The sequence below is a fragment of the Bufo bufo genome, chromosome 3 (genome assembly GCF_905171765.1).
Source record: "Bufo bufo chromosome 3, aBufBuf1.1, whole genome shotgun sequence".
Lineage (NCBI taxonomy): Eukaryota > Metazoa > Chordata > Amphibia > Anura > Bufonidae > Bufo > Bufo bufo.
In genome coordinates, this window is record NC_053391.1 from 688,803,517 (window position 1) to 688,829,981 (window position 26,465).

The following is a 26,465-nucleotide window of genomic DNA, read 5'->3' on the forward strand; positions in this document are numbered from 1 at the left end:
ATGCATGCTGAGCCCACCATATACTTCTCCTGGAGCCAAATGGCTACTGGTAGGTTCTATATAAGCAGACTCAGTTTTATACTGACTTTAAAACCAGCCTCCAGGACAGATTGACTGGTCAGGTGTGCATGACTGGGTTAGTAATTATTAACCCCTTTCAGCAGTCCCCTCTTCACAGTAATTATTAACCCCTTTCAGCAGTCCCCTCTTCACAGTAGGTATTCCCCCCATTCACAGTAGTTATTAACCGCTTTCAGTCCCCTCTTCAGTGTAGTTATTTATTCCCCCCTTTCCTCCCACAGTAAGTATAATTAACCCCTTTCAGCAGTCCTCCCTTCACAGTAGTTATAATTAACACCCTTCACAGTAGTTATTAACCCCTCTATGCTGGATGAGGCATTGGTGTACATTTTGGCCAAAGCGTAATAAGCCACTCACCGCGTCAAGGTCGTCTCATTTGAGTGGTCCCTAACACTAGTTCCTACCTGTTTATGGGCCATGACAGCCACACAAAGTCCAGGGAATGCAGGTCAGTATGCACGCCAAGCACACTCTGCTTTTAACCCCGTCCGGTGCCATTACAGCTTTCATCGGATCCAGGGATGCAAGTACTAACATGCATGCTGAGCCCACCATATACTTCTCCTGGAGCCAAATGGCTACTGGTAGGTTCTATATAAGCAGACTCAGTTTTATACTGACTTTAAAACCAGCCTCCAGGACAGATTGACTGGTCAGGTGTGCATGACTGGGTTAGTAATTATTAACCCCTTTCAGCAGTCCCCTCTTCACAGTAATTATTAACCCCTTTCAGCAGTCCCCTCTTCACAGTAGGTATTCCCCCCATTCACAGTAGTTATTAACCGCTTTCAGTCCCCTCTTCAGTGTAGTTATTTATTCCCCCTTTGCTCCCACAGTAGTTATTATTAACCCCTTTCAGCAGTCCCCCTTCACAGTAGTTATTAACCCCTTTCAGCATTCCCCCCTTCAGAGTATTTATTAACCCCAGCAGTTCCCCCTTCACTGAAGGGGGAAATTGTTGAAAGGGGTTAATAAATACTGTGATGGGGGGAATAACTACTGTGAAGGGGGGAATGCTGAAAGGGGTTAACAATTACTGTGAAGAGGGGACTGCTGAAAGGGGTTAATAATTACTGTGAATGGTCCTGCCCCTATAATATCCATGCCAGCCATTGGGTCCTGCTTGACATCCAGGTGCCTTACCTTCTTTAGGCAAGTAAAGGGGCAAACTCTTGGAGGCAGCGAGGAAAGGAGTGAAGTATAGAAAGTAGAATGTAGGTTTGGTGAGTACATCTCTTACTGATTTCTTGTTTTATTTAGCTGATACTGTAATATAGATTAACGTTTTCATTCTGTTTCTAATAGTATCTGTATAATAATGTAGTGTATGGTGTAGTATTGAACTACTGTGGGTCCCTTTTATAAACAAGTAAATAATGACGCAATGCTGTGGGGCTGGTGTGGTATGGGTTTGGAGACAATCATAGACTTTTACGGAGACTGTAATAATTGTCCCCCTTTATTTCAGCCATTGATGGAGTCCAACCTCATTGTGCTAACTCTGGCCATACCTCTGTCTAGAACAGTGGCATCCAACGTACGGTGACCCTCCAGTGCCACAGGCTGGAGAACATTTCTCTTGGGTATGGCAGAAGAGATACAAACCTGGAAGGGGTCACTGACTTCTATCATCTTTATATTCAGTATCTACATACAAGATAATAGATACTCACAGCTCTATAGTCTGCATTTCGGTGTAGACACATGAGGGGTTCGGCTGCTCTTCTCTGAGGTTTCTTCAGGGTGCACATATTTATAGTTGTACAGTGAAGCTCCTAGTAGAGCAGTAAATGAGCCTCTGGAGAATCTTCTCAATGTACCTTCACAGCCTTGGTTCTGCTTGGCTCAAAGGTGTATTTTTTAAATGTAAATACACTGCTCAAAAAAATAAAGAGAACACAAAAATAACACATCCTAGATCTGAGTTAATTAAATATTCTTCTGAAATACTTTGTTCTTTACATAGTTGAATGTGCTGACAACAAAATCACACAAAAATAAAAAAATGGAAATCAAATTTTTCAACCCATGGAGGTCTGGATTTGGAGTCACACTCAAAATTAAAGTGGAAAAACACACTACAGGCTGATCCAACTTTGATGTAATGTCCTTAAAACAAGTCAAAATGAGGCTCGGTAGTGTGTGTGGCCTCCACGTGCCTGTATGACCTCCCTACAACGCCTGTGCATGCTCCTGATGAGGTGGCGGACGGTCTCCTGAGGGATCTCCTCCCAGACCTGAACTAAAGCATCTGCCAACTCCTGGACAGTCTGTGGTGCAACGTGACGTTGGTGGATAGAGCGAGACATGATGTCCCAGATGTGCTCAATTGGATTCAGGTCTGGGGAACGGGCGGGCCAGTCCATAGCATAAATGCCTTCGTCTTGCAGGAACTGCTGACACACTCCAGCCACATGAGGTCTAGCATTGTCTTGCATTAGGAGGAACCCAGGGCCAACCGCACCAGCATATGGTCTCACAAGGGGTCTGAGGATCTCATCTCGGTACCTAATGGCAGTCAGGCTACCTCTGGCCAGCACATGGAGGGCTGTGCGGCCCTCCAAAGAAATGACACCCCACACCATTACTGACCCAATGCCAAACCGGTCATGCAGGAGGATGTTGCAGGCAGCAGAACGTTCTTCACGGCGTCTCCAGACTCTGTCACGTCTGTCACATGTGCTCAGTGTGAACCTGCTTTCATCTGTGAAGAGCACAGGGCACCAGTGGCGAATTTGCCACTTGGTGTTCTCTGGCAAATGCCAAACGTCCTGCACGGTGTTGGGCTTTAAGCACAACCCCCACCTGTGGACGTCAGGCCCTCATATCACCCTCATGGAATCTGTTTCTGACCGTTTGAGCAGACACATGCATATTTGTGGCCTGCTGGAGGTCATTTTGCAGGGCTCTGGCAGTGCTCCTCCTGTTCCTCCTTGCACAAAGGCGGAGGTAGCGGTCCTGCTGCTGGGTTGTTGCCCTCCTACGGCCTCCTCCACGTCTCCTGATGTACTGGCCTGTCTCCTGGTAGCGCCTCCATGCTCTGGACACTACGCTGACAGACACAGCAAACCTTCTTGCCACAGCTCGCATTGATGTGCCATCCTGGATAAGCTGCACTACCTGAGCCACTTGTGTGGGTTGTAGACTCTGTCTCATGCTACCACTAGAGTGAAAGCACCGCCAGCATTCAAAAGTGACCAAAACATCAGCCAGGAAGCATAGGAACTGAGAAGTGGTCTGTGGTGACCACCTGCAGAACCACTCATTTATTGGGGGTGTCTTGCTAATTGCCTATAATTTCCACCTGTTGTCTATCCCATTTGCACAACAGCATGTGAAATTGATTGTCACTCAGTGTTGCTTCCTAAGTGGACAGTTTGATTTCACAGAAGTGTGATTGACTTGGAGTTACATTGTGTTGTTTAAGTGTTCCCTATATTTTTTTGAGCAGTGTATTATCCAGTAGTGGAAATCTGGCTGTTGAGGGGCTGAGATGGCATAGCCTAAGGTGTGATCTAGATCTGCATGGATAATGGAGCTTGGATTGTGGCCTGATTGGGGTAGTCCTAAGAGCAGTAAACGGAACCATGTGAATGGTGGTATGGGTGGTGTAGAGGGTTACAGCGAACAGAGTCTGTATGGCTACCAACATTCAAATTGCCAAATTTAGACAATTGTGGGGTCATTTATTAAGTCCAGTGTTTTAGATGCTGGTCTTAATAACCCTGCGCTGGCGCTTGATGCTCCTAAGTTAGACTTAGTTCATATCACCGTTTAACTTTCCGTTCCCTTGATCCGTTATGAAGAGAAAAAAAACAAAGATTCAGGATCCTGTAAAAAAAAAACTAATCCTGTTGCATCAGTTGACATCCATTTAAAGGGCTTCTGTCACCCCACTAAACTCATTATGTTATTAATAATTTTCGTTAAGTAGATTTGACAAAAAAATTACTTTTATGATATGCTAATTACCTGTCTACCAGCAAGTAGGGCGTCTACTTGCTGGTAGCAGCCACAGAAAACCGCCCCCTCCTCTTGTTGATTGACAGGGCCAGCCGCGATCTCCTCCTCCGGCCGGCCCTGTCAGCATTTCAAAAATTGCGCGCCTGTGTTGATTCGGCGCAGGCGCTCTGAGATAAGGAGGCGTCTTCTCTTTCGGTGACGTCATCGGCGCAGGCACACTGACGGAGTGCTGAGGAGGCGAGCCTCCTTATCGCAGAGCGCCTGCGCCGAATCAACACAGGCGCGCAATTTTTGAAATGCTGACAGGGCCGGCCGGAGGAGGAGATCGCGGCTGGCCCTGTCAATCAACAAGAGGAGGGGGCGGTTTTCTGCGGCTGCTACCAGCAAGTAGACGCCCTACTTGCTGGTAGACAGGTAATTAGCATATCATAAAAGTAAGTTTTTTTCCCAAATCTACTGAACGAAAATTATTAATAACATAATGTATAGCAATATGGCAGGATAGGGATTATAAGTACACAAAAAAAAAAAATGAGTTTAGTGGGGTGACAGAAGCCCTGCCATTTCCGTCTGAGATCTGATTTTTATAAGGAAAAAAAGTATTGCATGCTGGATGTTTTTTTTCCATCTAAAATAACTGATCTTAGATGGAAATGGCTCAAACTGATGTCAACTGATGCAACAGGATCCGTTTTTTTTTTTCTTTTTACAGAATCCTGTATATATATTTTTTTTCCTCTCTTCTTCTGACGCATCAGAAGAACGGAAAGCTAAACTGTGATGTGAAAACAGAGCCTGGAAACTATAAGCCGGTAAGTTTAACATCTGTTGTGGTTAAACTGTTTGAAGGTTTTCTGAGAGATGCTATCTTAGAAAATCTCAACGGAAATAAGCAAATAACGCCATATCCGCATGGCTTCATGAGGGATCGGTCATGCCAAGCTAATTTAATCAGTTTCTATGAGGAGGTAAGTTCTAGACTGTTGGTATTCAGGAAATAAGGGGTTAGGACAAAACCTACCTTCGGGCCCACTCCTTCATTAACTTATCCTATAACAAAGGACACGGACAACATTTAACTTTAAAACTCTTTTACTGGGTGATTGCCGGCCACAGCTCACATTATACAGGCAAATTTAAACTCCTCCTCCAACCACTCCTTCTGTGCGTGTGCCAACCCCTGAACACCAGAGGGCACGTGCTCCAAATCAGCTCCCATCATGCTTCTGTTCTCCACATTGCCGCCAGCTGTGACTTCCGAATTCCACACCAAATAGGAACCTCGAAAAAAGAAACACAACATGACCATCAAAGCCTAAGATAATCAAAACCATAACAAGGGAGGGCGGGCGGGACCAGCTTGCCTTCTCCGAACAGAGGAAAAGGCAGGCGAATAGGGGGGCGTATTTATCCCCTGCAGCTGCCGCCTCCCCTTCCTCCTCCCTAGCCACACCATCACTCACATTAACCCCCTCCATCCCGTCTTCCATCTGCCACAACTCTCTCTAGCCACCCATACCCACTATGGGCCCACTTACCCCTTGGGGAAGGGAAAGGGGAACCATCAGTCCCGCATCACCCTCCTTATAACTGTCGGGTGCTCTCCAGACTGTTGGTATTCAGGAAATAAGGGGTTAGGACAACACCTACCTCCGGGCCCACTCCTTCATTAACTTATCCTATAACAAAGGACACGGACAACATTTAACTTTAAAACTCTTTTACTGGGTGATTGTCGGCCACAGCTCACATTATACAGGCAAATTTAAACTCCTCCTCCAACCACTCCTTCTGTGCGTGTGCCAACCCCTGAACACCAGAGGGCACGTGCTCCAAATCAGCTCCCATCATGCTTCTGTTCTCCACATTGCCGCCACGGAGGAGGCCAAATTCACACTGGACTCCGACCACCACCCAGCAAAAATAAACCTTGTTCTATCCCGTCTTGGATCCCAGACAAAAATATATCCAAGCCGATTTCCGTCAGGTGCACTCCATCCGGTCTCATCAGTGCCCTATTATCTCCTTCCAATTGACGGTGACGGACCGCTACACCACCTCGCGACCGCACAAAACGTGAAATGCGTGCATTTAGTGTTCTACGGCACCTCTCAAGCGACTCACCATCCCGCGCCCCATGCCAAACCACTCGGGGGACCACCTCCGACCACACAATGACCAACTCCCTAAAGAAGGCCGGGAACCTCTCCAGATCAGAGCGCATGAGCGCCATTAATTCCATTAGCCGAAGGGCACATAAATCATTTCCGCCCGCATGGATCACCAATATTACCGGACCAGCTGACCGGAGACCCAGATCCACCACCTCAGGTAACAGTTGTGACCACTTAAGGCCCCTTATCCCTTTCCAAAAAACCTCCACATCCCCGAGTCCCAAGTTCCGACCTCCAGGCCTCCGCTCTGCTCTCTGTGCCGCCCAGAAAATATACGAGTGGCCCAATAACCACACCACCGGACGAACAGCACCTAAAAGACAAAAGAAAATATAACTACCATATATACGTTTTTTTGTTTTTTTTTAATTAAACCAGCAGATCCGGCCGTATATATCGCGCAAAGCAAGCAGATCTCCACCTACCAATACGCATTACCTCAGATTCAGCCAGACCCGCTCTAGCCGCTTCGGTAGCTATACGAAAAGAATGAGTACCAAACTCACTAGGGACAACCCCCGCATGCTCCAAGCATTGCGCAAAACTGAAGAAAACTGAAACTTCGTAAATGGGGACCCATCCGCATGCGCAAGAAAATTCACTCCATTTTTTCTGACGGCCATATACTCACCAACAAACCTGACTGGGCAAGCTACTCCCGAAACCGGTAATATCGGCAACCACGCTCCATTACCTAATTGATCAGTTTTTGACCTTTTTATATGTACTCTGAGAGCATTATTTGCCAACACCACATCCGATTGCAACAAACCTCCAGCCTTAGAAATTGATGGAGCAACTAGCTCACCCACCCTCAGAGCCGCAAAAAAGGCTAAGCAAAAACTAGCTGCTACCATAGTACCCTCAAATTCAGATGAGCAAACAGTCCCGCAGCATTTAATCAACTTGCAAAGCAAAACAAAAGAAACAGGCCGCCTATTATCTTTCACCACATATTTCTTCTGCCATCCTTTCATAGCCTGTTTTACCACAAAAATTTTTGTCACGTCAAACCAACCACATAATTTGAAGTAAAACGCCACCCCAGATAGACGACGCCGCGCAACATGGGCAGAGACCCCCATAGACCTCATTCTCAACAGCCATTCAACAGTCACCTCCAAACGTATATCACCGGGCCCTCCGTCTTTTGTACCGAAATAGGAACTCCAAAACGTGCCATTAACTCCAAAAATGTAGCCAGCAGGAACCGACAGCTTTCACCCTCTTGTGAACCCACAAAAAGGAAGTCGTCAAGATAGTGAATCACTGACGACAACCCAGATTCCACCCGAACTACCCATTCCAAGAAAGAGCTGAACATCTCGAAATAATGGCACGAAATGGAACACCCCATAGGCAAACACATGTCATAGTAAAAAAGGCCTTTAAAGCAACCGCCAAGCAAATGTAAACAGTCAGGGTGGATGGGAAGAAGCCTAAACGCGGATTCAATATCTGATTTCACCATAAGGGCACCCTGTCCCGCCTTCCTCACCAACGCCACAGCCCTATCAAAGGATACGTATGTCACCGATGCTTCCTCATGAAGGATAGCATCATTTACAGACATACCCCGGGGATGAGACAAATGATGTATGAGGCGTAATTTTCCCTGTTCTTTTTTGGGAACCACACCCCACGGCAAAACCCTTAAATTGGAAAACGGAGGGGCAATAAAAGGTCCCGCCATCCTACCTGCGGTCACTTCCTTCTGCAACTTTGCTTCTAAAACTTCCGGATTTTCTCTGACAGACTTAAGGTTATCAGAGTAAACCGGGGACCTATTAAGAATAAATGGTATGAAGAAACCCTCAGAAAAACCTTTGCTTAAGGTCATCGCAGCCTCCCTATTGGGGTACCTGTCTAGCCACGGTGCCATCTCTACTACGCTGACTGGCGTCCTTTTGTTCAAAAACAGGAGGGATTCTTCCGGGCCTAACCTGGGACCTGTTACATTTACCTGCTGCGTGGGGGCCCCCGCAAGCTGAGCATTCATGCTTATATTTGCACAAACCGGCATATTTGCAGAAACCTTCATTAAACAACCAGCACGCACCTGGTCGTCTGACGGCCACTGATCCCTGAGCAGTGGAAGCCCCGGCACCAGTGGCCGCCCCTGGAAAGGAAGGGGGGCGCTGCGACACCATCAGTCGAAGCCATACATCTGTAGCCTTAACCCCCCATACCAACTCCGGCTGCAGCGCCAAACGCCTCCTAAATTCTTCATCATACCTCCACCACGCACTGCCCCCATGAGCCTTATAAGCACTATATATAGTGTCCAGGTATATGAACAACTCGGCGCAGCGCTCAGGATGCCGCTGGCCCATAACACAACCCAAAACTGAGAATGCTTGTAACCAATTGTTCATAGTCCTGGACACTTTCATCCTTCTATCATATGGGTTATCCAAAAACCGTTTCTCTTTGTCCACCGTGTGTTGGTCCACCGATATCAGGGACCAAATGTCCACATATTGGTTAGACCAAATCTTATCCTTCACTGCTTCCTCTAAATGAGAACCCAGAGGGATAACCCCACAGAAAAATGAATCCTTGTGCACTCCCGCCAAAACCGGAGGGGAGGGCCTTTCCAAGGGGGGCGCCATTTCGCCAGAAACTGTCCCGGCTACCGGTGCCACAGTCACTGAAGCTGCAGGTGACAATGAGGCTGGCAGTCTTTCTAATAAAGTTTTTAATAATACTTCCAATCCAGCATTAACCCCACTACTTCCCCAAGCCCCGACAAATTGGTACTCACCGGCAAGAGAAGGAACTGGAGCAGCCATCGCAGGTACAGGCACAACATCCCTGTGAACCGCCAAATTCACCAGGCTAGCGGCCCTGGACACTTCAACCGGGACCGGCCTATCCCGTCGAGAACGCGGTGTGCGTACAGACTCCCCTGAGGCACCCGAAGACCCCTCTGAAGAGGACGGGGAGCGCCACCGAGAGGATCTGGACCGCCTACTATGCCTAGACGACCGGGACCTGCGCCGCGAACGGCGACTACGGCGATCCCGCCTACCCCTGCTCCTGCCATCCACCGATGAGGAGGGGGACACTGACACCTCCCTGCGCCTGTGTGAACGAACCTGGGAGGAAGAAACAGCAAGTGGCTGGGTTAATAAAAGGGGTGGGGGGAATTGAGAAGTACCCATCGAAGGAGAACTACCCACCATAGGGGTTGGCAGCGTAGGCCCATTCTGACCCATCCCTGACCCTCCAGCCAAATCATGTCCCCTGTCCCCTTGCAAAGATACCGCTGTGGGTGGAGGAGGGAGAGGGGGAATTAACTGTGGGGCCAGCTGGGAATCCGGAGGGGTCATATGACCATCCACATCCTCCAGTGTACTGTTTTTTGTCCCCATACTGAAAACCCCAGTCGCCTGAATCGCCGCTTGATGCAGTGACTGGAGCGGCAAAGCAGGCGGAAGCGGAAGGGGCGGAGCCATCCTCCGGCGGCGCGAATCTAAACCCGGCCGCCGAACAGAAGAAGCGCGCCTGCGCATACTAACAGCGGCTGACGCAACGCCCAGGGATGAGGGGGGCGAATGACCCAACCGAGCCGGAGGCCGGTGAGTACGCCGCGAACGCCGCTCAGCCGGCGCGTCGCTTAAAGCAATAGGGGGGGGACCGGCCACAAGCGGTGCAGCCACCGCATCTATCACCACAGGCGCATGAGGGACGGAGGGAGCGGGAGCACTAAGGCCGCTCAGAAAAGAGCGCAGCCAGCCCTCCCCTTCCTCGCTAAACCTACTCAAGAGAGCCTCACGCAATTGAGCGTCTCTTGCAGCCATTTCTCTTGGGGGACAGGCAGCTAGCAGACCTACCAGCTTGCCTTCTCCGAACAGAGGAAGAGGCAGGCGAAAAGGGGGGCGTATTTATCCCCTGCAGCTGCCGCCTCCCCTTCCTCCTCCCTAGCCACATCATCACTCACAATAACCCCCTCCATCCCGTCTTCCATCTGCCACAACTCTCTCTAGCCACCCATACCCACTATGGGCCCACTTACCCCTTGGGGAAGGGAAAGGGGAACCATCAGTCCCTCATCACCCTCCTTATAACTGTCGGGTGCTCTCCAGACTTGACAGCGGCGAATCAATGGATGTCGTATATCTGGACTTCTCCAAAGCATTTGACACTGTACCACATAAAAGGTTAGTATATAGAATGAGAATGCTCGGACTGGGAGAAAACGTCTGTATGTGGGTAAGTAACTGGGTCAGTGATCGAAAACAGAGGGTGGTTATTAACCCTTTTGTGGAGAAAGGGATGTTTCTGCTTACTTTTACTAATTCGTGCCCTGTTGGGATGTTAAACATCTATGTGTATTGTAAAAGGTGGGGCATTGTATACATTGAGTAAGTGATGTCTGTTCCATTGTCTCTCTGTGTGTATTGTCCTGCCTGTGTTGATTATGTTAACCATGGTGTACCATGATATTATCTCGGGCAGAGGGGAGGATTCTATGTGGGTTGTAACCTTGTGTTATGGGTTAATGCATATTTGTTGTGGGTGTCTCCCTTGCATGGGAGGAGGGCATAAAAGGGATGATTCGACTGCTAATAAAAGACACTGATTTTACCCCTTCATGGAGTCTCGGCGCATGTTTGGGGGACTGGGATCTTCTATTCGCCTTATTTCGGATTTTCGGCTGTGGGTTCGGGAGTAAGCTGCATAAGGGCTCATCTGTATTATATGGGTTCCTTTACACTGGTGGCAGCAGCGGGATTTCTCCCGAATGGATTTACTTTATTTAACCGAAAAGAAAGTGAATGGCGCATGAATACGAACGGCTGAAACGAACAACACTTAAAGACCTGCTGGAAGCTCGAGGCATAGTGGCAAGCAACAAGCCGAAAGCCACGATAATAGCCGAATTACTGGAGAGCGACCGTAACAGCGATGTGCAAATGGCGAACACAGAGGAAACAGAGTTTCAGAAAGATGTGAGATGGAGACTCAGTTTGATAGGACCGAATCCTACACCAGAAATTGTGGTACAGATTATGGCACAAGCTTCGGAAGCAGAAAGCCGCCGGGAAGCACGGGAGGCCAGAGAAAGATCACCGCAAATGGATATATTGTCACTACCAGGATCATCTATGGGGCGGTCACGTAAGATAAATTATGCTGCTTTTAAAAGTTTCATAGAAAGTGAAATGGATATTGACAATTATCTGCAGGACTTTGAAAGACAGTGTGTAATAGAAGATGTGGATAACACTAATTGGGCTGCGATATTGAGCAGCAAGCTTTCAGGCAGAGCCGCAGAAGCCTTTAGAGCAGTACCGGATGCAGACATGCAAAATTATGAGAAAGTGAAGGAGATATTGTTGGCCCGTTATGCAGTTACCCCAGAGGCACACCGGAGAAAATTTCGGTCTCTACGGAAACAGGGCAAAGACTCTTACATGGAGTAGGCATTCCGCATGCACCGCGCTGCCAGTAATTGGATGCAGGGATGCCAGGCGACTACACTGAAGGATGCATTACAGTTAATATTGTTGGAGCAGTTTTTTGACCACACTCCTACAGATACCAGAGATTGGGTCAAGGACAGAAAACCACCGTCAGTAGAAGAAGCCGCACATTTAGCAGACGAATTTTATGAAAGCAGACGGGCAGATAACAACCGGGGAGCCTCAGGATTTCGACCACAGTATCACACTCCTGCCCCAACACAGCAACGGAAACCAGTACCACCGGTGAGTCAACCTACTGCCACTGGGGTTCAGAAAACTGCACCGATGTGTTTTGGGTGTAAGCAAGTGGGACACATCAGACCTAATTGTCCCCACCGTAATAATGATCGATGGGGGCGAGCACCAACCCCTCCAACGAGAGCAGCTGCTCATTGTGTACAAGAGGATTACAACTATTCTACACAAGGGGGGGGGCGCAATCCATCTGAGAATTGGTCCATACTACATGAGGTCAATCCAGTGCAAGCAGCAGATGACAACCGGGCACACCATCGACTGACCTTGACCCTTAATGGGCAGGAAGCCAGAGGACTGAGAGACACTGGAGCTACGATCACCCTAGTCCAATCTCACCGTGTTAAGCCGTCCCAACATACCGGGCGATCTGTGGCGGTAAGGGTGGCGGGAGGGGCTATTCACAAGTTACCCACCACCATGGTACACATTGACTGGGGTACTGGGGCTAAGGCTGTGGAGGTGGGCATCATGCCAGAGCTACCAGCAGAGGTTTTGCTGGGAAATGACTTGGGGTGCTTGACGTCTCAATTTGTACAGCCGACTACAGCAGGAGCACTCCCAGTCTCAACCAGACAACAGGCACGCGCTATGGGTACCTCACACTCCTCGGATGACCAGGTAGGCACTGATAATGCTGCCGGAAATTCTAGTCCTAACATGTATTGGGGCACTCCCACAGACTTTGGGCAAGCACAGAGGGAGGATAGCACGTTAAGTGGGTACAGGAGGGAGGCGGATAATCCCCAGGGAGACATAGGACATGAGAAGTTCCAGTGGGAGAAAGGTTTACTATATCGGTTAACAGAGGGGGCAGGGGGAGGAGCCCGACAGGTAATAAAGAAGCAGTTAGTGGTACCCCGCAAATATAGGGCAGAGCTATTACGGATTAGCCATGACATACCGTTAGCAGGACATTTAGGGATCAAGAAAACCCGGGATAGGTTGACCCAGACATTTTTTTGGCCAGGTGTTACCCGAGATTTGCGAAATTATTGTAGAACCTGCGACGTATGTCAGAAAGTAGGAAAGAGGGGTGACCACCCCAGAGCGAAACTACGCCCACTACCCATAATAGAGGAACCTTTCTTCAGGGTAGCAGTAGATTTGGTAGGACCCCTTAGTAAGCCTAGTCCATCAGGTAAGAAGTATATTCTTACAGTGGTGGACTATGCTACTCGCTACACGGAAGCTATAGCCCTACCTAATATCACTGCTGAAACCGTAGCTGAAGCTCTCATCCAGGTATTCACTAGAGTGGGGTTCCCTAGGGAAATAGTATCTGACCAAGGGACCCAATTCACGGCGGTAGTTACTCAGCAGCTCTGGCAGAGCTGCGTAGTAAAACCCATACTAAGTTCTCCATATCATCCCCAAACGAACCGACTCTGCGAACGCTTTAATGGCACTCTGAAACAGATGCTAATCACGTTCGCAGAGACCTGTCGGAACTGGGAAAAATTCCTTCCCCACCTACTGTTCGCCTACCGGGAAGTACCCCAGGCATCCACCGGATTCTCTCCTTTCGAACTATTATATGGAAGGAGAGTCCGAGGACCTCTGGACCTGGTCCGCGAACACTAGGAAGGGGATATGGGGGAATCAGGCATGCCTATAGTACCATTTGTTTTGGAGTTGAGAGACCGACTGCAGGCCCTTACTCAATCGGTAAGAGAAAACCTGCAGGCGGCTCAACAGCGACAAAAACACTGGTACAATAGGGGAGCTAGAGATCGTATCCTAGAGATAGATCAAAAGGTGCTAGTCCTCAAACCGACAAAAACCGATAAGTTGCAGGCCTCTTGGCAAGGGCCCTACAAAGTATTAGATTGTAACAATGAAAGGATTCGCAGGTCATTTCATGTCAATATGTTAAAACCCTACTTAGAGAGACCAGAGGAGGTCTCTGCCGTATGCGCTCCGGCGTTTGAGGATAGTGAGGGTATACCCTTACCCAATTCGCTCCACAAAGAACCCACGGGGGTGGAGAAGGTTGGATTAGGGCCAGAGCTAAAGCCAGAGGAAAGGGCACAGGCTACCCAGCTATTGCAGGAATTTCGAGATATGTTCTCTACTCTTCCAGGCTACACCACCCTGGCTGTACACCGGGTAGAGACCCCAGGTCAGGTCCCTTTGAGACAGCAACCGTACAGAATTCCTGAGGCAGTTAGAGATAGCATGTTAAAGGAAATTCAGGAGATGCTAGACCTAAGGGTTATAGAACCCTCTCAGAGGTGTTAGTACCAAAGAAAGACGGAACCACGCGGTTTTGCGTAGATTACCGCAGGCTTAATGACCGAACAGTTACGGATGCCTACCCCATGCCCAGGGTAGATGAACTATTAGACCGTATGGCAGGAGGGAATTACTTGACCACTATTGACTTGTGCAAGGGTTATTGGCAAATCCCCTTGGAACCTGATGCTATTCCTAAGTCGGCATTCGTCACCCCATTTGGCTTGTACCAATTTAAGGTCATGCCATTTGGGATGAGGAATGCCCCCGCCACTTTTCAAAGGATGGCAGACCGGCTCCTAGAGGGATTTCAGGGCTTTGCCTGTGCTTATTTAGATGACATAGCCATCTACAGCAGCATTTGGGAGGCCCACCTGGAGCACATTTCGGTAGTACTCAAGAGAATTCAAGAGGCCGGATTAACCTTGAAACCAGAAAAGTGTCATGTGGGCATGGCGGAGGTCCAATACCTAGGCCATAGGGTAGGGTCAGGCAAGCAGAGGCCTGAACCCGCTAAAATTGAGGCTATCACTCAGTGGCCTCAACCCCGCACCAAGACTCAGGTTATGGCTTTCTTAGGGACCGCTGGCTATTATAGGAAATTTGTGTCAGATTATAGCACCATAGCCAAACCCCTGACCGACCTTACCAAAAAGTCCTTACCTAGGCAGGTAGTATGGTCTCCAGAGTGTGAGGAAGCTTTCCAGAAACTCAAGCTTGCATTAAGTAAAACCCCTGTATTGGCGGCACCGGATCACGCTAAAAGATTTCTCGTTCACACAGATGCCTCAATGTTTGGACTGGGAGCCGTGCTAAGCCAAGTGGGGGATGATGGACTGGAGCATCCGGTGGCATATCTGAGCAGAAAACTTATACCCAGAGAGGTCAGTTATGCCACCGTTGAGAAGGAATGTTTAGCATTGGTCTGGGCCCTCAAGAAATTACAGCCTTATTTATACGGACGATCTTTCACTGTTATGACGGATCATAACCCCCTCATCTGGCTCAACAGGGTGGCCGGAGATAACCCCAGACTGCTTAGGTGGAGCTTGGCACTGCAACCCTATAATTTTACAATGCAGTATCGGCCAGGGAAGCAGAATGCCAATGCAGATGGGCTATCTCGGCAAACAGAACTGGAAAAACTATGTTTAACACCGGACATCCCCAAGCCAACCCGTTAGAGTCTAGGCGGGTATGCCGTCCCATGGAACTAAGGGGGAGCTATGTGGAGAAAGGGAGGTTTCTGCTTACTTTTACTAATTCGTGCCCTGTTGGGATGTTAAACATCTATGTGTATTGTAAAAGGTGGGGCATTGTATACGTTGAGTAAGTGATGTCTGTTCCATTGTCTCTCTGTGTGTATTGTCCTGCCTGTGTTGATTATGTTAACCATGGTGTACCATGATATTATCTCGGGCAGAAGGGAGGATTCTATGTGGGTTGTAACCTTGTGTTATGGGTTAATGCATATTTGTTGTGGGTGTCTCCCTTGCATGGGAGGAGGGCATAAAAGGGATGATTCAACTGCTAATAAAAGACACTGATTTTACCCCTTAATGGAGTCTCGGCGCATGTTTGGGGGACTGGGATCTTCTATTCGCCTTATTTCGGATTTTCGGCTGTGGGTTCGGGAGTAAGCTGCATAAGGGCTCATCTGTATTATATGGGTTCCTTTACACCTTTCATGACCAAAGGTCATTGATGCCCCAGTGTCCAGGTCAAAATTTACAAATCTGACATGCGTCACTTTATGTGGTAATAGCTTTGGAACACTTTTATTTATCCAAGCCATTCTGAGATTATTTTCTCGTGACACATTGTACTTCATGACAGTCATAAATTTGAAATAAATGAAAATGATGATCAGCCGGCACTCTGTAACAATGGTGTGGTGCTCGCGTCCGAGATCACGATCTCATAAATATAGTAAGGAAAGACCGGCACTCACTGTAGCTTGAAGAAAAGGAAATCTTTATTGTCACATATAATCCGTGACGCGTTGCGACTCACATCTGGAGCCTTCCTCAGACGTAAATTTGAGTCAATATATTTCACCTTTATTTATAAAAAAAATTCCAAATTTACCAAAAAAATGGAAAAATTTGCAATTTTCTAAATTTCAATTTCTCTGCTTCTAAAACAGAAAGTGATACCTCATAAAATATTTATTACTTAACATTCCCCATATGTCTACTTTATGTTTCTCATCATTTTGTAAATGTCATATTTTTTTTTTTAGGACGTTACAAGGCTTAGAAATTTAGAAGCAATTGTTAAAATGTTTAAGAAAATTTCCAAAACCCACTTTTTAAGGACCAGTTCAGGTCTGAAGTCACTTTGTGGGGCCTACATAGTGGATACCCCCCATAAATGACCCCATTGTAAAACTGATTTTACAAACTTTGTTAACCCTTTAGGTGCTCCACAAGAATTAAAGGAAAATGGAGATGAAATTTCTAAATTTCACTTTTTTGTCAGATTTTCCATTTTATTAAATTTTTTTCTTTAACACATTAAGGGTTAACAGCCAAGCAAAACTCTATATTTATTACCCTGATTCCGCGGTTTACAGAAACACCCCACATGTGGTTGTAAACTGATGTAAGGGCACACGGCAGGGTGCAGAAGGAAAGGAGCGCCGTATGGTTTTTGGAAGGCAGATTTTGCTGTACTGGTTTTTAGATGCCATGTCCCATTTAAAGTCCCCCTGATGCACCCTTACAGTATAAACTCCCAAAAAGTGACCCCATTTTGGAAACTACAGGATAAGGCGCCAGTTTTATTGGTACTATTTTGGGGTATATATGATTTTTAATTGCTCTATATTAAGTTTTTTGTGAGGCAAGGTAACAAAAAAATGGCTGTTTTGGCACCGTTTTGTTTTTAATATTTTACAAGATTCATCTGACAGGGTAGATCATGTGCTATTTTTATAGAGCAGGTTGTTACGGCCGCAGTGATATCAAATATGTCTACTTTGTTTGTTTTTTTGTTTCAGTTTTACATAATAAAGCATTTTTTTAAAATAAATTACGTCTTTGTGTCCATTTTCTGAACGCCATATATTTAATTTTTTTCTGCCGATCGTCTTGTGCAGGGGCTCGTTTTTTGCAGAAAGAGTTGAGGTTTTAATTGGTACCATTTTTGGATACATTATTACACTTTATGGGGCAAGGTGACCAAAAAATTGGCTGTTTTGGAGCAGTATTTATTTATTTTTACAGCGTTCATCTGAGGGGTTAGGCTATGTGACATTTTTATAGAGCAGATTGTTACGGATGTGGCAATACCCAATATGTATACTTTTTCTTATTTATTTAAGTTTTACACAATAATAGCATTTCTGAAACCCAAAAAATTACGTTTTAGTGTCTCCATAGTCTGAGAGCCATGGGCAATTGTCTTAAATAGGGTATCATTTTTTGCGGGATGAGGTGACGGTTTGATTGGTACTATTTTGGGGTGTATACGCCTTTTTGATCGCTTGGTGTTGCACTTTTTGTGATGTGAGGTGACAAAAATGGCTTTTTTTACACAGTTTTTATTTTTGATGGTGTTTATTGGACAGAGTCGATCATGTGATATATTTATAGAGACGGTTGTTACGGATGCGGTGATACCTTTTTATATGTGTGGTTTTTGTGGTTTTTTTGCATTTTTTATAGGAAAAAGCAATTTATCTTTTTAATTAAAATTTTTATTTATTTATTTTTACTTTTATTATTTTCACTTTTTTTTTTTATCAAGTCCCTCTTGGATCTTGAAGATCCAGTGGGGCTGATGGCTGTACTATACTTTGCAATGCTCTTGCATTGCAAAGTATAATACTACCAGATTTCCTGTAGGTGGCAACACCGGACGCCTTTGCAAAGCGTCCGGTTGCCATGACAACCATCGGGCGCTGCAATCGCAGCGTAGCAGCCCTGCTGATGGCGGCGGCTCAGGAATGGAGCCGCCGCCATCAAACACAGCACGGGGACCGCATCGGGGGCAGGGGGCACAAATGGGGCATGGCTGGAAACGGTGGGTACGGCCAGCATGGAGGGGGCACAGATGGGGGCAAGATAAATGTATTGGGCAGGGAGGGGGCAGGGCACGATACATGGATGGGGGGGGCGGAGATGAACCGCATCAGGGGCAGGCAGAGGCAGGGCTCACGGTGGTGGTGGGGGGGGGTTGGAGGCGCACAGGAAGGGGGCACAGATCGGGGGCACCAGGACACATTACCTGATTTCAGGCTCTGATCTGCAGAGTGCAGATCAGAGCCTGAAACCTGCATTTTAGCACTGCCGCGATCCAATTGGTTAGTCTGCACAGACTAACCAATCGGATCGATTTCCGGCAAGGGGCCACTCCGATTGGTCCCTTGCCGGCATTACTGGACTGTATGCTGTCCGTTACAGCAGCAGGGCAGGGGCAGAAGCTTTAATCCAGCGCTTGGATTAAAGAGCTGGCTTGACGTTTATACACATGGTAGCTGCACGGGGCATGTGCAAATATCACGTATATAAACGGATTGCAGTCATGAAGGGGTTAATGGTACACACTGAGATTGGGTCACTGTCACTAGTGGGGTACCTCAGGGGTCAGTATTGGGCCTCTATTCTCTTCAATATATTTATTAATGATCTTGTAGAAGGCTTGCATAGTAAAATATCAATTTTCGCAGATGACACTAAACTGTGTAAAGTAATTTACACTGATGAGGACAGTATACTGTATATATACTACAGAGGACAGTATACTGTATATATACTACAGAGGACAGTATACTGTATATATACTACAGAGGACAGTATACTGTATATACACTACAGAGGACAGTATACTGTATATATACTACAAAGGACGCTATACTGTATATATACTACAGAGGACAGTATACTGTATATATACTACAGAGGACAGTATACTGTATATATACTACAGAGGACAGTATACTGTATATATACTACAAAGGACGCTATACTGTATATATACTACAGAGGACAGTATACTGTATATATACTACAGAGGACAGTATACTGTATATACACTACAGAGGACAGTATACTGTATATATACTACAAAGGACGCTATACTGTATATATACTACAGAGGACAGTATACTGTATATATACTACAGAGGACAGTATACTGTATATATACTACAGAGGACAGTATACTGTATATATACTACAAAGGACGCTATACTGTATATATACTACAGAGGACAGTATACTGTATATATACTACAGAGGACAGTATACTGTATATATACTACAGAGGACAGTATACTGTATATATACTACAAAGGACGCTATACTGTATATATACTACAGAGGACAGTATACTGTATATATACTACAGAAGACAGTATACTACTACAGAGGGATCTGGATAGATTGGAGGTTTGGGCAGATCAGTGGCAGATGAGGTTTAACACTGATAAATGTAAAGTTATGCACATGGGAAGGAATAATGCAAGTCACCCGTACATACTAAATGGTAAAACACTCAGTAACACTGACATGGAAAAGGATCTAGGAATTTTAATAAACAGGAAACTAAGCTGTAGAAACCAGTGTCAGGCAGCTGCTGTTAAGGCCAATAAGATAATGGGTTGCATCAGAAGGGGCATAGATGCCCGTGATTAGAACATAATCCTACCACTTTACAAATCGCTAGTCAGACCACACATGGAGGACTGTGTACAGTTCTGGGCTCCTGTGAACAAGGCAGAGATAGCAGAGCTGGAGAGGGTCCAGAGGAGGGCAACTAAAGTAATAACTGGAATGGGGCAACTACAGTACCCTGAAAGATTATCAACATTAGGGTTATTCACTTTAGAAAAAAGACGACTGAGGGGAGATCTAATTACTATGTATAAATATATCAGGGGTCAGTACAGAGATCACTCCCATCATCTATTTATCCCCAGGACTGTGACTGTGACGAGGGGACATCCTCTGCGTCTGGAGGAAAGAAGGTTTGTACACAAACATAGAAGAGGATTCTTTACGGTAAGAGCAGTGAGACTATGGAGCTCTCTGCCTGAGGAGGTGGTGATGGTGAGTACAATAAAGGAATTCAGGAGGGGCCTGGATGTGTTTCTGGAGCGTAATAATATTACAGGCTATAGCTACTAGAGAGGGGTCGTTGATCCAGGGAGATATTCTGATGCCTGATTGGGGTCGGGGAGGAATTTTTTATTCCCCTAAAGTGGGGAAAATTGGCTTCTACCTCACAGGTTTTTTTTTTGCCTTCCTCTGGATCAACTTGCAGGATGACAGGCCGAACTGGATGGAAAAATGTCTTTTTTCAGCCTTATTTACTATGTTACTATGTTATGCAGAGGCGCTGGCCTCTACCTAACTTATGCTTGTCCACTGCCGGCCTAAATCTATGCCAGCTCCCTAGAAAATGATAAATGAGACAGTCTGCCCGGCCCACTCCCTTCCCCGCCCACGCCACGCAGCCTTTTTTTTAGAACTGGCGTACGTGATATGGATGGGGGAAATGTCACAGATTTGGCTGCAAATGCCCTTTGCACCAGATCTGCGACAGACATACGGCAAAAATTGCCATATATCTATTCATAAATGACCCCCTTTATGCCCAGACCAGGAACCCATATACTGTAATGTAGTATGAAATTCAGAGTCAGTACAGGATGAGTAATGTAATGTATTGTGAGACAGTGACAGGTCTCACGCAGGTTGGAGGCATGGAAGGGGTGGATAGTTCGGTCCTCACCCCTATTCCACCACAGGCAAGACCAGCTGGAAGTAATCAGGCTGGCATAAAGCACCTCCCAGGGTGTCAGCAAGGGGGGAGTGTGTCACCTGTGGACAGAGGCCTGGAGGCTCTGTGTGGTCCAAGCCAGGAGGGCTGAGAGACCACGATTCCCTAAGAGACACTGGACTGGAGACAGTGGGCGTACTGTGCTCTGTACTTAGGTGAGTCAGGGATCTGTTTGTTTAGTTAGAGCCCAGCCGGGTGAGTGTTTATTATTTTGTATTATTGTTTATGTTTATGCGGATGTGCCGCAATAAAGCACCGTGTTTGGATCTTAAACTTGAAGATATCTGTGAGAATGACCCCCGAAAGAGAGCTGATCCCCTACAGTATATACACAGTGACTCCACTAGCAGAATAGTGAGTGCAGCTCTGGAGTATAATACAGGATGTAACTCAGGATCAGTACAGGATAAGTAATGTAATGTATGTACACAGTGACTCTACCAGCAGAATAGTGAGTGCAGCTCTGGAGTATAATACAGGATGTAACTCAGGATCAGTACAGGATAAGTAATGTATGTACACAGTGACTGCACCAGCAGAATAGTGAGTGCAGCTCTGGAGTATAATACAGGATGTAACTCAGGATCAGTACAGGATTGTTTTTTTATATATAATTAATCTTTGATAGATCATCTTGGAATATATTAATATACATATGTGGACTTTGAGTGGGTTTGAATCTCCCTTGCTCTGACAAATATCCCCTAGTAATAGCATGCGCTATTACATATTCCATTCTGAAATGTGAATCAGAGATAGATACTATATGTAATCAATGAGTGGTTATATATCTCTGATCGCATATATAAGACGAGGAAATTAGAAATATTTCCAAATAATGATGAAGATTTACCTCCATATGCCCATGCACCTAGTAAGCTAGTGAAATAACTTTGGTGCGCATCATGGATCGGAGGTGGGTGGACTTGCGCCGTCCCATCAGGCGAGATCCTGGTGACGTCAGACGTAGGCTGCCCTCACTAGGATCGCGCAGACGGAAGGGCGGAAGTCCCTTCGATACCCGGCCGTAAGATTACATGATAAGTCGCAAGTGAAGTTAATACGAGACGGATCACATGACATGAGGGGAATCAGCCATTGGCCGCAAGATAGTTTAAAGACCTCCAAAGCCATTAGAAAGCGAATCCTCCTGATGAAGCAAACGCGAAACGCGCGTCGAGGACCACGCCAGACAGTGACAGCCCACTCACACACTGCAAGATATCGGGTAAGAGAGATTTGACCTCCTCGGTAAACATATTATCTGCATCCCATTGATGTATAAGAAATGTATACTTAAATACCGAACCGGCCAGACCGCTAAGGCGTCATCTACACCCGGCATACTTGCACAATATGTCTGAGATAGCTTTAGATAACTTATATGATAGACGTGCTGGTGCAGATTTCTTACACTCCAGCTGTGGATACTGTATGTGAATTACACTGCTTTGCTGCAGTATCGTTGTGAGCTACCACTGTGGGCACTTCTGTATTGTCTCTACACATTTGTATTATATTAGTATTCATGTTTTTATGTCTTAATAAAGATTTTGATATTTTGGGTATTCCATGGTACCTGTTCTCTTTGTTGGTAATTAAGTAATGTATGTACACAGTGACTGCACCAGCAGAATAGTGAGTGCAGCTCTGGAGTATAATACAGGATGTAACTCAGGATCAGTACAGGATAAGTAATGTATGTACACAGTGACTGCACCAGCAGAATAGTGAGTGCAGCTCTGGAGTATAATACAGGATGTAACTCAGGATCAGTACAGGATAAGTAATGTATGTACACAGTGACTGCACCAGCAGAATAATGAGTGCAGCTCTGGAGTATAATACAGGATGTAACTCAGGATCAGTACAGTATAAGTAATGTAATTTATGTACACAGTGACTGCACCAGCAGAATGCTCTGAATACCTAATTAGCATAATAATACTTGTATGAATTTCTCTGGAACTGAACTTCCAATTGCAGAAAAAGAGAGGTCATTGCACTCACCATGGTCATCTCTAGTAGGCAGTGTGAACGGCTTAATAGAGCTGATTATGGTAACAGATGCTCTTTAAGTTGATGGATTGATGATGTATAGGTGCATCTAAATAAATTAGAATATAATAAAAAAAAAAAAATTCGGTAATTTATTTAAAAAAGTGAAACTCACATTATAGAGATTTATTACTCACACCGAGTGATCTATTCCAGGTGTTTATTTTTTTTAATGTCCATGTATTAGTATCTCGGAAAATTTGAATATTATATAAAACCAATTAAAAATGATTTTAATTCAGAAAAGTCTGTCCAGTATATGCACTCAAAACTTGGTCAGGGTTCTTTCTGCATGAATTACTGCATCAATGCGGCGTGTCACTGTATCCCATCAGTATATTTATTGTAAGTTATTCTCATTTAGTGCCTTAACCCCATAGCTACGTGACAACGCCCAGCGCTGTACATGTACGGTGCGCTGATCGGGCGGGTACAAAAGCTGCGCGCGCCCGATCAGCGGCGAGGTCCGGCAGTCACTGATAGCCGGACCCCTGCTGTATGCTCCAGCTTCGGTGAAAACACAGATGCCGGCGCATTTACCCTTGATGTGCCGCGGTCAGCGCTGACCACGTCACGTGCGATGTTCTGCGGGGATTGGAGCTGCTACGGGACCGGATGGCAGGGAAGGCAGCCCAATTAGTGTTGATCGAGCACCAAAGTGCTCGGGTGCTCAGGCTGAACACCTCGGGAAGCTCGGTAGAAAAGGTCAGAAATTGATGGAAACACCACCGAAATGGTTTGGGAACAGCATGGGGAGGATGTCTGGATGCATCTTGGACTCCTAGGTCACTGCTGGGAACGATGTTGTCCGAGTAGAATCCACTTTTACAGACTGACAATAATACGCGCAAAACCGAAGATAAAATTGATTTTAGCAAAATAAATTGTTAGGAAACATTCTTTCCTGTATATTTACTTGTATATAAAGTGCAAGTGCTGCCAAAAATTACAAGGAGGAGGCACTCAGATACAACCTGTATATCACTTAAAGGAGGGCCTCATTCACATTGTGGTACAATTGTTCAGGTAGTGGGACTCCTACACTCATAAAGTCTATGCACTAAGTGAAAGGGCTGCCAAAAATTGCAAGGAACGGACACTCCAATACACCCTTTGTTACACATAAAGGAGGGCATCATACACACCCTTTAATAATTATAATTAGTGGCCTGCTGGTGACCCTAAAAAAAACATTTGGAGCAAGGGCCTGCTGATCTGACCATCTAAAAACATTAGGGGTGAGGATCTGCCGCTGAGCTGACCATCGAAAAAATTATGGTCTAGGGCCTGCTGGTGAGCTGACCCTCTAAAAGGTTGTAGGTTAGGGCCTGCAGGTGAGCTGACCTTATAAAACATTATATGCGAGGGCCTGCAGTTGATCTGACCCTGTAAAAGATTGTAGGTGAGGGCCTGCAGGTGAGCTGATCCTGTAAAACATTATATGCGAGGGTCTGCAGGTAAACTGACCTTGTAAAAGATTGTAGGTGAGGGTCTGCAGGTGAGCTGACCCTGTAAAACATTATATGCAAGGGCCTGCAGGTGAGCTGACCTTATAAAACATTATATGCGAGGGCCTGCAGGTGATCTGACCCTGTAAAAGATTGTAGGTGAGGGCCTGCAGGTGAGCTGACCCTGTAAAACATTATTTGCGAGGGTCTGCAGGTAAACTGACCTTGTAAAAGATTGTAGGTGAGGGCCTGCAGGTGAGCTGACCCTGTAAAAGATTGTAGGTGAGGGCCTGCAGGTGAGCTGACCCTGTAAAAGATTGTAGGTGAGGGCCTGCAGGTGAGCTGACCCTGTAAAACATTATATGCGAGGGCATTATATGTGACGAATAAGCATATTGATATGATGGAGGAGGAGGATGAGAAAAAGAAGATTCAACCATATACCCTTGTTTGTGGTAGAAGGGGTGCATGGGAATACAGTGTATTCAGTACATTATAAACAACACATTTAATTCCTTCTACCCCGAGCCAGTTTTCGCTCTTCTGCCCAGGCCATTTTTTGCAAATCGGACATGTCACTTTATGTCGCAATAGCTTTGGAACACTCTTACTTATCCAAGCCATTCTGAGATTGTTTTCTTGTGACAAATTGAACTTCATTATAGTCATAAACTTGAGTCAATATATTTCAACTTTATTTGTGAAAAAATCCCAAATTGACCCCAAATTTTCAAATTTCAGTTCTCTACTTTTATAATAGATAGTGATACCTCATATAATAGTTATTACTTTACATTTCCCATATATCTACTTCATGTTTCGATCATTTTGAAAATTACATTTTATTTTTTGGGGACGTTAGAAGGCTTAGAAGTTTGGAAGCACATCTTGAAATGTATAAGAAAATTTCCAAAACCCACTTTTTAAAGACCAGTTCAGGTCTGAAGTCACTTTGTGGTGCTTACATAATAGAAACCACCACAAAATTACCCCATTTCAGAAACTACACCCCTCAAGGTATTCAAAACAGATTTTACAAACTTTGTGGTGTTCCACAAGAATTAATGGTAAATGGAGATGAAATTTCCGAATTTCACTTTTTTGGCAGATATTACATTTGAATCCATTTATTCCAGTAGCAAAGCAAGGGTTAACAGCCAAACAAAACTAAGTATTTATTACTCTGATTCCGCGGTTTACAAAAACACCCCACATGTGGTTGTAAACTGCTGTATGGCCACAGGGCAGGGCGCAGTAGGAAAGAAACGCCATATGGTTTTTGGAAGGCAGATTAAGCTGAACTAGTTTTTAGATTCCATGTCCAATTTAAAGCCCCCGTGATGCACCCTTATAGTAGAAACTCAAAAAAGTGAGCACATTTTGGAAACTGCGGGATAAGGTGCCAGTTTTATTGGTACTATTTTGGGGTACATATGATTTTTAATTGTTCTATATTACGTTTTTTGTGAGGCACCGTTTTTATTTTTCATTTTTAACAGCATTCATCTGACAGGTTAGAACATGCGCTATTTTTATAGAACAGGTTGTTACGGATGCAATGATATCAAATACGTCTACTTTTTATGATGTTTGTTTCAGTTTTACATAATAAAGCATTTTTGAAAACAAAAATTTCGTTTTTGTATGTCCATTTTCTGAACGCCCTTTTTTTTTTTTTTCCGCCGATCGTCTTGTGCAGGGGCTCATTTTTTGCAGGAAGAGTTGACGTTTTCATTGGTACCATTTTTGGGTACATATGATTTTTTTATCATTCATTATTACACTTTATGGGGAAAGGTGACCAAAAAATTGGTTGTTTTGGCGCAGTTTTTATTTATTTATATTTACAGTGTTTACCTGAGGGATTAGGTCATGTGACTTTTATAAAGCAGATCGTTACAGATGTGGCAAAACCTAATATGTCAACTTTTTCTTATTTATTAAAATTTTACACAATAATAGCATTTTTGAAACCGAAATAATGATATTTTAGT